Raw genomic sequence first — 14808 nt, forward strand, 5'->3', positions numbered from 1 at the left:
ACCGACCCGTAGTTCTCATCACCCATATCATCAACAAGTTACCGCCTCGTGACATAACGCCAATACTCACAATGTGGCACCTAAGGCCCACATTGTGTACGAGTAAATAAACTACATACATACATGTATAAATATTCCACTCACCTTAGCGCCTCGATGAATGCAACCGAAAAGTCCGCAACTCGCCAACAGAATGTGCATATTCCATTTATCACATAATAGACAACACAATTAGGGTGGATTACAAATCAACCCAAATTGACACTTAGTGCAATTTCAACCCAAAAGCACTTCCAAGCACAAACCGTGCCCAAACTAACCGATAATTACTAACATTGGTGAAAATGGTCCTAATACACCAATTAAACCAAATCGTAAGTGTTAAACACTTGTCTTACCCAATTTGACACATAAACCTTAATTTTGACCAATTTCAAAATTAGTCAACCAAATACACCCAATTGGGTTTCAATACATCCATAATCACTAAACCTAGTGATTATGGATGTAATCCATTTTGCAAGCCTTAAACTTGACCAAAACATCAACCAACCCAAAATCCACCAACACACTATAAAACCTAATTACTAGCATCAATAAACTCACTTTATGAGTTTAAATGGGTTTCTCAACAAATCAAGTTCAAACCCTAACTTTGAATATCAAATCAAATAATTAAATTCGGAGTACCAACACTACCAAAACGTAGCTAGGAGCGAGATGAAAAACTTTAACACTTGAGCTTTCACCCGAATCAACCTTCTTCTTTCCCAAATCGAGCTCTCTCTCTCTCTCTCTAAAATTGGGTTTATCTCTCTAAAAATGGTTGGGAGTGTTTGTATGCGTGAGATATGAGTTAGAAATAAGCTTTAGAACTGATCTCAAGCATATAACCCGTTCCCCTAAGTGAAAAGACACAAATACCCCCAATTTAAACCCAAAAACTAGTTCAAAATGGAATTCTGCACAAATGTCGCGTTTCGCGACACCCCAAACGCGATACACCTGCCTAAAATGCGACGAAGTGATCAGGACTCAAGATTTAAGACCGTCTCATTTTGGTCATGTCTGTCGTGTTCCGCGACAGACCGGAACGCGATAAACTCACTTGAAACGCGATGCTACCAGTTCTCAGAAGTTCAGGGACTGAAGTTGTCTGATTCTGATTCTGATGTAAAATCTGAAAATGCATAAGTGTTAGGTAGACTTTCAGTGACATTTTCTGATGCACACTTTTACTGGCATTTTCTACTGACACTTTCTGGTGACACTTTCTGATGTATTAAAAATTCAGGGTGTTACAACTCTTCCCCACTTAAACTAGATCGCGTCCTCGTGATCTAAACCTTATCTAGAACAAGGAGAGTACGCCTTCATCAAATTTTCGAGTTCTCACACAACCCTGGACCCTTCGTTGCCGCCATTGCATCCTATAAGTCCCAATTCTTTAATACATAACGTTCCAACCACACATCAAATCCTTCGCAATTACTTGGCACACTTCAACTCACACCTTAGAGTATTGTCACCAATCCGACAATTTACTCCGGCCATCCGCACCACGCACACGGTGATGGAATCCCCATGCGCTCTCCGGTAACTCCAACCGACACAAAATCTTTCTCCATTCACCACTCGTCCACCATTACCCTGTAAACATCATTTCGACCGCCCATTAAGGATGATCTTGTCGCTTCTCGCACATACAAGTCCTCAATACTCTAAAGAGCTCGCTCTTGAACGTGTACTACACTAACGTATCTCTACACGAGACAGTCAAGAATCAACACTTTACGTCCCGAGTTCGCTCACCGGACGGGACGACTTCCAACAAACCGCTCGAACACGCCCACCAAACCAAGGAATTACCGTACCCTCTGGTTACATACTCCCCCACTTAGGGCTTTAACCCCATACTTTCACCGCTAAGATGATAACACCTCGCGGAATTTTCGACATTCCACAACGCACATGACCGGTCTCGACGTTGGTCATACTCAACAATTCTTCGCGGACTTACAACAAGGTACTCGAACCTCGACCTTTCAAATCGGTCAAAGGTTAACACCCGCTCAACACCACCATAAACCACAGTTGTACCTTCTGGTTTCTCATCGGTACCAAAGTACAAGGTAACCACACCATCGGAATGAAACATTCCACTAGCAGGTATACGAAGGCACCTGACGAAGTGTTATGCAACTCTCATTACTACCACTGAGTCTCAAGAACTATACCCTTACGGGGTCTATCCTCGGTGTCACACGTCACCTGACTACTCGAAGTCACACTAATCCAACGAACCTTACGACTCATCGTCCACAACTTTCTAGCGACACCCGCTAGTCACTAACTACCTAGGCTGCATAGCTAGCCTATTTACCTTTCAACTCAACACTAAGGAGACGCTTGGAACACCAAGATATACACCCTAACACGCACCGTCGCAAACGTTAACATGGTCACTTACACACATCAAATATAATCAATAACCATGACTCTACTCGCACACATACGTGGTTAACGTAAACGCCTCTCGAACCGCATACCATTCCTACGCTAACACTTAATGGAGAGCAACAGAAGTACCCATCTAATCACATCACGGTTACACCCGACTGGGTTAAGTCCCCAACACCAAATGATTAACCCGACTTGGTTAGTCAAACATGCCCGGTCAACCTACCTCGGTCAAACCCTAATATCACTTAATTAACCCGACTTGGTTAAGTCAAACACACTTGGTCAACCCGACTCGGTCAACACCTAACATCTAATTGATTAACTCGACTTGGTTAAGTCAAACACACTTGGTCAACCCGACTCAGTTAAACCATAACAACAATTGATTAACCCGAGTTGGTTAAGTCAAACACACTTGGTCAACCCGACTCGGTTAAACCCTAACAACAATTGATTAACCCGACTTGGTTAAGTTAAACACACTTGGTCAACCCGACTCGGTTAAACCCTAACAACAATTGATTAACCCGACTTGGTTAAGTCAAACACACTTGGTCAACCCGACTCGGTTAAACCCTAACAACAATTGATTAACCCGACTTGGTTAAGTCAAACTCACTTGGTCAACCCGACTTGGTCAAACCCCTAACAATAGTTGATTAACCCAACTTGGTTAGTCAAATGCACTTGGTCAACCCGACTGGGTAAACCCCTAACAACAATTGATTAACCCGACTTGGTTAGTCAAATGCACTTGGTCAACCCGACTAGGTAAAACCTCTAACAACAATTGATTAACCCGACTTGGTTAGTCAAATGTACTTAGTCAACCCGACTAGGTAAAACCCCTAACAATAATTGATTAACCCAACTCAGTTAGTCAAATGTACTTGGTCAACCCACCCTAGTCAACACCTAACATCTAATTGGTTAACCCGACATGGCTAACCAAACCGCAATGGACTAACCCGACCTAGCTAGTCACTACATCACATGGATAAACCCACTTATTACCCAAAAGTCACCCACATAAAGATAGTACCAAAATGAATAGTACCTGAATCAAGCGTCGTTAGACCTTCGCGCTCCGTCACTATTTCACTCGGGACACTCCGAATTTCGGTGTCCCTCCTTCCGGCACTTAAAACATGTGACCTTACCCGACGGACATTCATGAGACTTATGTCCCGTTTGCCCACAATTATAACACTTGAATTTAGAACCACCCGTGCCACTCATCTTCACGCTTCCGACACCTTCGGTAGCACTCTTACTTTTCTTGTTCGAAAAAAACGTCGCTTCGAACTTCCGCTTACTAACATCAAAACCGCTTGCCTTTGAGACAAGCGTCTCAAAACCCTTCGCAACATTAAACAACTCATCAAAGGATGTCACCGAACCCCTACTAATCTTCTCCTGATAGTTGTCATTTAAAGTTCGATAGAAATCTTCCATTAGCATATGATCATTGCCGGTATACTCCGGACAAAATTGGGTCTTCGACAAGAAAGTGGACTTGAGAGTATTCAAATCCATTGCCCCTTGCTTTAACACACGCAACTCGTCTTTGAGCCTCGAAAGATCGGGCGAAGTTCGGTATTCTTTGAAAAATTATGCCTTGAATTCATCCCACGTGAATACATTGTTCCTCACCATAAAGCCGAATCTTTTCGTCCCACCACATCTTGGCATCACCCCTTAACATGCTACACCCATACCTCATCTTCTTATCGAGAGAGCATTCACAAGTACAGAAAGCCCCCGCCTTATCGAAGATCCAACGATTGCTCTTTAGTAGGTCCCGTTCACCATCAAAAGTGGGAGTTTGAGCATCCTTGAAATTCTTGTAGTAGAAGTCTCGCCTTCCCACATTATCTTCGTGAAGAACAATCTTCACTTGTTCCTTGACTAGATCGACTACTTGCTCATCAATTGAATCTAGGAACATCTTCCTAACATCCTCTAGAAAGGCCGTATGATGCCTCTTCGATATGGCCTCTACCTTGGCCGTGAAATCGCTCTTGTCGACTTGGTCTTCGTTAACTTGTTTGTTCCTAGTCGTCATTCTAAGAAATGAACTCGGTTAGGAACGCAACATGAATAAATTACATACACCACCACGATCTATATTCACAAACATATAAATATACCACCATTCGTACACCCAATCTAGTTCAATACTTGTTGTACATCACTTGCTTGACTTGGCTTGCAACCGTAATAATGGCCGAAAATCATTATTACGCTCACACGCCATGCTGAGCTCATAAATACAACAACAATCTCGCTAGATGTTCAACACAAAACAACATGATTAGTAGCAACATAATCAACACATAGCTAGTTCACCTATTCTCTAAGGCACTAACTAAAACCCGAATCGACCCGTAATCCTACAAGTTCCACAACAATTAAGCACACACGAAAGTCTAAGTCTAGGCGCCTATCTCAAGTCACCTAAATCCCTTAGACCATGCTCTGATACCACTTGAAACGACCCAACCCTTCGTATTTCCGGCCCATAAATTTTTTTCCTATTTAATATAATAATATATACAACATTAGTCCATTTATGTTTACGAAAACATCATCATTACAATATTAAGTTTAAACATCTTTAAAACATACAATACATAAATTAAGTTTACAAAATGGGAATACAACCTGGGACCCATTTGATGTATCCAAAAGATAGATCATGACCCGACTCGTTTACTTTACAACCAAAACCGAGCATGGTGATTGGGAACGCTACCCAATCCTAATAAAAAGTCTAAGCAATCCGTAAAGCACTAGTCCCCAAGCAAACCCAAGCCACCACTTGCAATCTATAAAAATATAAACAACGAGAGGGTAAGCTAATTGCTTAGTGAATGCAATACTTATACATATACATATATAGTTTACCTACACGCATCCACTTACAAAATACCATGCAAACAATGCATAACGAGCTAGCATCACCAAACATACAACTAGCAACAACATTAGTATAGATCACCACAATAATATACCTAAACATAACATTGCATAACATATCAACCATTCCCCGCTATGGCACTACTGACTTGTAGATGACCAATAACGTCGAGTCTCACTCGTATGATGTCACCGGCTTTTGAATCATCATAAGGTGTCACCGACTTGTGAATCACCAAAGGGTGTCACCGACTTGTGAATCACCCAATAATACATATGGGTCACCGACTTGTGAACGCCATGTGGCATCACCGACTTGTGAAGCTCCATTAAGTGTGACCGACTTGTGAAGCACTATAGGGTGTCACCGACTTGTGAATCACCCGCCACTACAAAAGGGGTCACCGACTCGTGAACCACCATGAGGTATCACCAACTTGTGAATTACCTATCAATACACTACCGACCCGTAGTTCTCATCACCCATATCATCAACAAGTCACCGCCTTGTGACATAATGCCAATACTCACAATGTAGCACCTAAGGCCCACATTATGTATGAGTAAATAAACTACATATATACATGTATAAATATTCCACTCACCTTAGCGCCTCGATGAATGCAACCGAAAAGTTCGCAACTCGCCAACAGAATGTACTTATTCCATTTATCACATAATACACAACACAATTAGGGTGGATTACAAATCAACCCAAATTGACACTTAGTGCAATTTCGACCCAAAAGCACTTCCAAGCACAAACCGTGCCCAAACTAACCAATAATCACTAACACTAGTGAAAATGGTCCTAATACACCAATTAGGCCAAATCGTAAGTGTTAAACACTTGTCTTACCCAATTTGATACATAAACCCTAATTTTGACCCATTTCAAAATTAGTTAATTAAATACACCCAAATGGGTTTCAATACATCCATAATCACTAAACCTAGTGATTTAACCATTTTGCAAGCCTTAAACTTGACCAAAACATCAACCAACCCAAAATTCATCAACGACACTATAAAACCCGAATACTAGCATCAATAAACTCACTTCATGAGTTTAAATGGGTTTATCAACAAATCAAGTTCAAACCCTAACTTTGAATATCAAATCAAATAATGAAATTCGGAGTTAGAACTTACCAATACTACTGATAGTGCTCCAAATGAACATATATTTAGTCACAATATCATCTCAATATGTAAAGTTTTTAATTGTAATTATTGTATTTTTAAGTTGTAATCGTTTAAATAAATAAATATGAAGACGAAGCATGAAGATTAAAGAATTGAAGAAAAAGTGCCACTAAAGCCTGAAAAGTGCCACTAAAGCCATAGTACACTCAAAAGTGCCACTAAAAGTGAGTTAAAGACTTGCGCGGATTTTGGGAGTTAAGGAAAATAATTTTTTTTGTGCAAATTACAAATTGCAAAACGCAAAGTACAAGATATCTACGCTTACGAAAGGACGTTCGAAAATCCGGAACCGAGACATAAACCGAGCATCAACGCACGAGATAACGGACCTAAAATTACAAGTCAACATTGCACAAGAATATAATATAATATATATATAATTATATAAAATTATATATATTATATTATATATTAATTTAATCAAAGCCGCCCACATTTTAAACTCAAAGTGAGTTGTCATAGCTGGCCATGCGATCGCATGGCCAGGAAGAAGGAAAAGCATGCAATCGCATGAGCCTTAGAGGCTGGCCACATCTATAAATTGGAACGTTTTCTGGCCGAAATACACACACACTTCACATTATTTTCTTTCTTTCCTCTGTAATATTTATAATTATATTTATAATTATAATTAAGTTTAAGTAAGATTAATAATAAATTATGGTTTAGTTGGGTTATTGTAAGCAATGTTTTACGAGTTTTAAAGTCGGAATTCTGTCCGTGTAACGCTACGCGATAAATCATTACTGTAAGCTACGTTCTTCCTTTTTTGATTAATGTATCGTAACTAAGTTATTATTATGCTTATTTAAGTCGAAGTAATCGTGATGTTGGACTAAATATTAAGACAGGGTTATTGGATTTTGTACCATAATTAGGGTTTGGACAAAAGACCGACAATTGTGAACATTGGATTATGGACTATTAATAGGTGGGGGTATTGTCTAATTGAATGACAACTCATTGGAACCTGTCGAACCTATCTTCAAATTAGTTAATCTAATAATTATTAAATTGATTACGAATGTCCTATTTAGTGATGTTTATACTACATCGTTTACAATCATTTAATTAATCAATTGGATTGGGTAATTGATTATTCATTATGGCCAAGTGAATAAATTAATGTATCATGGACTAATTAAAACAGGGGTGGATTACATACAAGGATAATTGGTGTAATTGTTAACAAAGTATTAAAACCTTGGATTACACGCAGTCGATAACCTGGTGTAATTATTAACAAGTATTAAAACCTTGTTACAGTTCGAATCCCTAATTAGTTGGAATATTTGACTTGGGAATAAGGTTAATTTGACGAGCATTTTATAATTATGACCGATGGACTATTATGGACAAAAACCAAATAGGTATCAAATAATCCAGGACAAAGGACAATTAACCCAGGGTAATAAATTAAAATCAAAACGTCAAACATCATGATTACGGAAGTTTAAATAAGCATAATTCTTTTATTGTATTTCTCATCGTACTTTTATTTACTGTCATTTTATTGTCATTTTAATATTGTTATTTATTTTACACACTTTATTTATTGTCATTTATCTTTACGCTTAAAAATATAAAATCGACAAACTGGTCATTAAACGGTAAAACCCCCTTTTATATAATAATATTACTATATATAATTATATATATTTTATATAAATATAGTTGTTAAAAATATAGTACGTAATCACTAGCTCCCTGTGGAACGAACCGGACTTACTAAAAACTACACTACTCTACGATTAGGTACACTGCCTATAGTGTTGTAGCAATGTTTAGGTATATATCCCATCTATATAAATAAATAAAACTTGTATCATATTTCGCCGTATTTCATATTAAAAATAATACTATTTCGTACACCTCCGCTCGCACATCAAGTTTTTGGCGCCATTGCCGGGGACTCGGTGAAAAACGCTATATTTATTAAAACTATATTTTTGTAAAAAAAAAATTTATTTCTTATTTCGTAAAAATATTTTATTTTTTTAAATGTTAAAAAATAAAAAAATATATTTATATATATATATATATATATATATATATATATATATATATATATATATATATATATATATATATATATATATATATATATATATATATATTTTAAGAACTTTATTTATAAAATTAAAAAGTACTTTTATTTTTAAGATTTTAAACTATAAGTTTATTATATTCTATAAATATTTTGTAAAATAAAAACAGAAAAATAAATAAATAAATAAACTGGGCCGAAACTGATCTAAGCCCGAAATCATTTCTGGTTTACTGGGCCATGCGATCGCATGAGCCCAACACCTTAAAACCATGCGATCACATTCTGATCCTTAAACTCATTAATTACGCTAGGGTTTTTATTATAATTATAATTATTTAATCTAATTAGGGTTCTTAATTTAATTAATATATTTATATCTTTAGTTTAATTATAATTTGTAATATTAAGTTTTAATATTATTATTAAATATTTAGATTAATACTTTTATATAAATAATATAAAAATAATATTTTTATAAAATTGTATTTTTATAACTTTAATTTATTTTTATATTTTGTATTTTGTATATTTATCGTTCGTTATATAGTTTTAAGTATAGTATTTTGCCGTAGTTACTTTTATATTTCTAGATTTTTAGGCTTTGCCTTAAAATTCCTTAAGTGCTTTTTCTTTAGATTAAGATTTAGGCGCTTTAGAATTTTGTGACGCAGTTTATAAATTTTAGTTCCTTTTTAAGTTATTGCCGTTTTGGATTTAGAATTCCTTTAAGCTTTAATACCTTTAGACACAAGTTTTAATTTTTAGTTTTTAGATTTGTAAGTTTCGACGCTTTACTTTCTAATTATTATTTTTCGATTTTTTATTTTTCGACCTCTTATTTTTCGACGCTCTTTTTCTTTCTCATTTCTACGCTCTAGTTTTTAGGACATAGATTTTTAATTCAAAATATCGACGAAAAATTATTTTAAGCAATTAAATTAATAGACATCCAAATTTTCTGGTTCGTAGTAATAGCTGGATTTGTTAGTGGCGAGTTGTGGGCTTCCGATTTAAAGGGTCCTGGCTACCTGCTGCATCTTTCGGCTATTTGAAACGTGGGCAAAATCAGAAAAGTCTATTAATTTGATAACTTATATATTTTTTTATCTTTATAACTAATAGGATATTCTGTGAGTGCACCGAGCAAAACGTTCACCACCTTTCATACGTTCACCTCCTGTAACTCGATCAAGGAATCTAGCCAATATTGTCGCCGTTGATTTTTCTTTAGAATCATCATCTAATCAAACAAGTACTCCAATTCAAGTTTCCGATAATCCATTTTTTAAACCCGACTTCACAATTGAGAAACCGGAGGATATTCAAGGATAATTCCAAGATCCTGAACCACTAATCATTCCTCCTGAACCACAAACCGTTAAATCAGAATCCTCTAGTGATTGGTATTCAACAAATTCAATTATGGAAGTAACAGAACCTCAAAGTATGGAAGACCGAATGAGAGCCACACGCACGGGCCAAGGTCACGCCATTATTAAGCCAGATGTTAATGTGCCAGATTATGAAATCAAAGGACAAATTCTACACATGGTAACTAATCAATGCCAATATAGTGGTACGCCAAAAGAAGATCCAAACGAACATCTTCGAACATTTAATAGGATCTGTACTCTATTTAAAATCAGAGAAGTTGAGGATGAACAGATCTATCTCATGCTGTTTCCCTGGACTTTAAAGGGAGAAGCCAAAGATTGGTTAGAATCATTACCTGAAGGAGCGATTGACACATGGGATGTCTTAGTTAAAAAATTTCTTAAAAGATTCTTTCCGGCATCTAAAGCCGTAAGACTTCAAGGAAAAATTGTTACGTTCGCTCAAAAGCCAAATGAAACATTATATGATGCATGGACAAGATTCGAAAAGTTGTTAAGAGGATGTCCTCAGTATGGTTTAGACACTTATCAAATAGTACAAATATTCTACCAATGTGTCGACGTTGCTACACGAAAAGACATCGACACAGCAGCTGGTGGTTCCATTATGAAGAAAACTGCAATCGAAGCTCACAAGATTATTGATAACACAGCTTCCCACTCGCATGAGTGGCATTAAGAAAAAGATATTTTTCATTCATCTAAAGCGGCTAGAGCCGATTCTAGCCATGACTTTGATTCCGTTTCCACAAAAATAGATGCTTTCGAGAGACGAATGGAAAAGATGAATAAAGATATTCATGCAATACAAATCAGTTGTGAGCAATGCGGTGGACCACACTTAACGAAAGATTGTCATATTGAACAAACTATGGAACAACGTGAGAATGTTTCCTACATGAACCAAAGGCCGGGAAATAATTATCAAAATAATTATCCACCGCCAAGGCCAAACTTCAATCGAAATCAAAACATTCTTTACAATCCAAATGGACCCAATAATAACTCGTATAACCAAAAAGGTTCGAATAACCAACCAACTCAAAACAACACTTTCATTCAACAAAGACCTAGCTTGTATAAACCACCACAACAAACCGAAGAGAAAAAGTCAAATCTGGAAGAAATGATGGCAAAGCTAATGGAATCTCAAACACAATTTATTGCATCTCAAACCAAAACGAATGAGAGGTTTGATCAGTCATTTAGAACTCAACAAGCTTCCATTTTGAATCTAGAAAAAATCATAGGTGCTCTTGCTAGCATGATGAGTGAGAGGGAACAAGGAAAGCTACCGAGTAATACTGAAGTAAATCCTCGGAATGAGAATGTTAATATGGTGTCAACAAATTCTGAAAAACCAGCACCAGAAGATGGAAAGGTTTTAAATGTGAGTAACAATGAAGAAGTTATAACACCGCCACTGCGACGACCCGGAAATTTCTGACCAAATTTAAACTTAATCTTCATATGTTTCCAACACGATAAGCAAAGTCTATTAAACTGAGTCTCAAAATTTTGAACTGTTTCATATATGCATTTGACTTTCGACCGTTCTTGACGATTCATGAACAACTAATTGTAAATAGTTATGTGTTTATATGTACATATATATATATATATATATATATATATATATATATATATATATATATATATATATATATATATATATATGGAAATTGGAAAAATAATTTGAAACATTATATGTTGTCGTATTTAAAATTAATTATGTAAAATAAAAAAAAATAAGATATTATAATAGTTATTATTTAAAGCATAACTATATATAAATAAACTATATTAAAAATAAATATTAAATGATTGTAATACTCGGTTGACGTTTCGACTAATATTAAACAAGTAAAATGCGAGCTTGTGAGTATATTAAAATAAATATTAGACAAACTTTTTGATTATGTGTTACACAATTATGACATAAATAACAACTAGAATGATAGACCTCATCAACATTTTGGACAAGTTTATCACCATAGTGAAGAAGGCAAAAGGCGGGGCATGAGTTTACAAGTTCACGGGCTGGATGTTAATTTATTACTTTATTTTTCTATTAATATTAGAGTTATAATTTAATGTTTTAATAAGTAGTAGTCAGCTATTTAAGGAGTCCCAGAGTTTGAAATTATTTACGAGGTCGATTGGGAGATCAACCAAACTTATGAGCTAGCCATCTTGGAAAATGGGCATGATCCACTCATAAACTTATTCATCATGCACAACTGTATTTTTAACATATTAACAATTTTACATCCTTTTGATCAGTAAATCCACCTTTATGTATCTTTTTCCTTTCTGAATCACATGGCCACAATACAAATCCACTACCACTTGTCTTCAATTAATTTCTTCTTCCTTTTTCCAATTAACGAATCAAAACACCAACTATTAATCTATAGACACTTATAATAATACTTTTTCTGTTTTCTGATTCAATCAATGAATATTATTATTCTTTAGTTTTGTTTTCTGTTAAACTTATCTATCAAACTATCTACTTTACCTACATATAATATAATATATAAACAAATGATAAGCACACACATACAACTAAAACAAATAAGTTTCACGGATTGTAATAGGGTTATTGTGCTTCTTTTTGAAATCACCATAAAACAATTGATATAGATGTAATACACATATACATATATGATATAAGTACATAAACATCTCATTCCCTTTGATAATTTTAGAACATCACCACCCTTATTTGAGAAGCTCGACAACCATGCCACCTTTTTCCACCCCAACCACCGGACCACTTGCTTACTGTTTTTCGGGGTCTGATCAAACTCCTGGGACTTCTGGAAAGTTGATTTTCAGATAGTTCATTTCGATTAGATGACTTTTCATTTAAGACTCGCCTAAATCCGATATACGGTTTAGGATTTATAGTCTTTCGAAAATCACTACGCCACTGTAACGACGTGCTTAAAATTCTGACCTACTCGCGCTTGAACCGTCGCTATGGTCAAACAACATCGAGTTAGGGTCTGAAAATTGGAAAGCAGTACGACGACTCACATACAGAGCCTTGGCCACTGACCATGCATCTTTTCAGTTTGTACGACGACTCACATCTCTTTAAGACCATCATAAACATCACCCATAATCGAACACCATTTTGTGATACTGCTGTTTGTTATCACCAAACCAAACACCCTTATTGTCGTGAGCTATTTTCTGGCCAAGCATCACCACCTGAACATATTATTCAGCTGCAAATTGACTTCTATCTGCAATCTTGTTGCACCTTATTCGAACACCCTCAACCTTAAATACATCATCCTCTACATATCGACAACTGTTCTGCTCAATACCATAACCTCATGAACAAATCAACTTACTGCTATAATTTTTCCTCAAACAATACCAAAACCAAACCAAACCAAACCCAACCCAACCCATTTGACTGTTTATTACTGCTGCCACCACCTTGAACCCATCACCTCCATTTGATCACCACCTGCGTTTTCTTCTTACCTGCTTCTTCCTGTTCTTTCTTCTTGAACCATAACCCGCCACCATCAATATATTAGGAAATAGAATTATGGAACAATAACAACAACATAACGGTCACCAATCATCAGAAATTATAAACAATTACAGATTTATAATTAAATGATTCATGATCATCTTCGTTTGAACATTCAAGATTTTTTTGATCTCAGAAGTAAAACAATGATTTCAGAATAAATTACACTCAGATTACGATTCCTCCTCATTCATTCAAGATATGTGATGCTTTAACCAGATCTAAAATTAATCAAAGTATTCAGATTTCAAAGTAAATAAATAAAACTTTTCGATCAATTTTTCAATTCATAAACTGAAACGATTATGAGTTCTCTATGAAAGATCCTAAACACTTTTCGTGAAGAAATTTATACCTGATACGCTTGGAGTTCAATTTCTGAATTTCAATTTCATCATCACCATCGCCTCGGTTCATAACAAAAATTGAGTTGTTGTTGTTCTGGATCTTGATTCCCTTCACAGAAATTTCCTAAACTTAAGTCTAGGAAACGAATCCAGTTGAATCGGTGACATGGATTTATGGAGGTTGATCTTGGGGAAAATTTAGGGATCGAGTGAATTGGGGAAAATGAATTGAGCCGAGAAACATAATAGAACCGGATGATTTAAGGATGCCATTGAACTGTTTACGGGCTGAAATTCTTTAAGGCCCAACAAATTGGTAACTAATGGACTATACTAACCGAATTCTGTTTTGGGCTTAACAACTCGGGCCTTGACATGAAAATCCAACGGGTTCTGTTCCTGGTTCGATATCCATACAAAAACACACAAATTATTTAAGGTATAAATATTAATATTGTTATTCTTATCATTTTTATGATTAAATGTTATTAAAAGTGTTAAGATAAAGATTAATATATGAAGATAATACTAAATTATGATTTTAAATATGATTAAGTTTAAAAATGGTATGATTTTATGATATATAATTATGATTATAAGGATGATAATGATCATGATAATATGGTAATATGATGATAATAAATTGATAATGATGATTGGAAAGATGATGATGATAGTTTAAGTTAAGGATAGATATATGATGAAGGAAACTGTTTCATATGTTAAATAATTAATTGAATGATTTAAAACAAAAACAAAAACAAACTAGTGGTTTGGGCAAGTGTATCGGGTTAGCGGGAGGTCGCGGGTTCAAACCCGAGCTTGGGCATTCTTTTATTTTAAGGGCTACTTCTTTGAGGTAGTTAATTATTTATT

At 35.5% G+C, this 14808-nt stretch overlaps 1 non-coding gene across 1 annotated transcript; it reads right to left on the reverse strand.

Annotated features, from left to right (window-relative positions):
• Positions 1-10444: 10444 nt before the first annotated feature.
• LOC139850823 (small nucleolar RNA R71) lies at positions 10445-10551 on the reverse strand. The gene has a single exon (XR_011760201.1). It is a non-coding gene; the product is annotated as a small nucleolar RNA R71 (small nucleolar RNA).
• Between the last annotated feature and the right edge of the window lie 4257 nt (positions 10552-14808).

This window comes from Rutidosis leptorrhynchoides, chromosome 5 (assembly GCF_046630445.1).
Source record: "Rutidosis leptorrhynchoides isolate AG116_Rl617_1_P2 chromosome 5, CSIRO_AGI_Rlap_v1, whole genome shotgun sequence".
Lineage (NCBI taxonomy): Eukaryota > Viridiplantae > Streptophyta > Magnoliopsida > Asterales > Asteraceae > Rutidosis > Rutidosis leptorrhynchoides.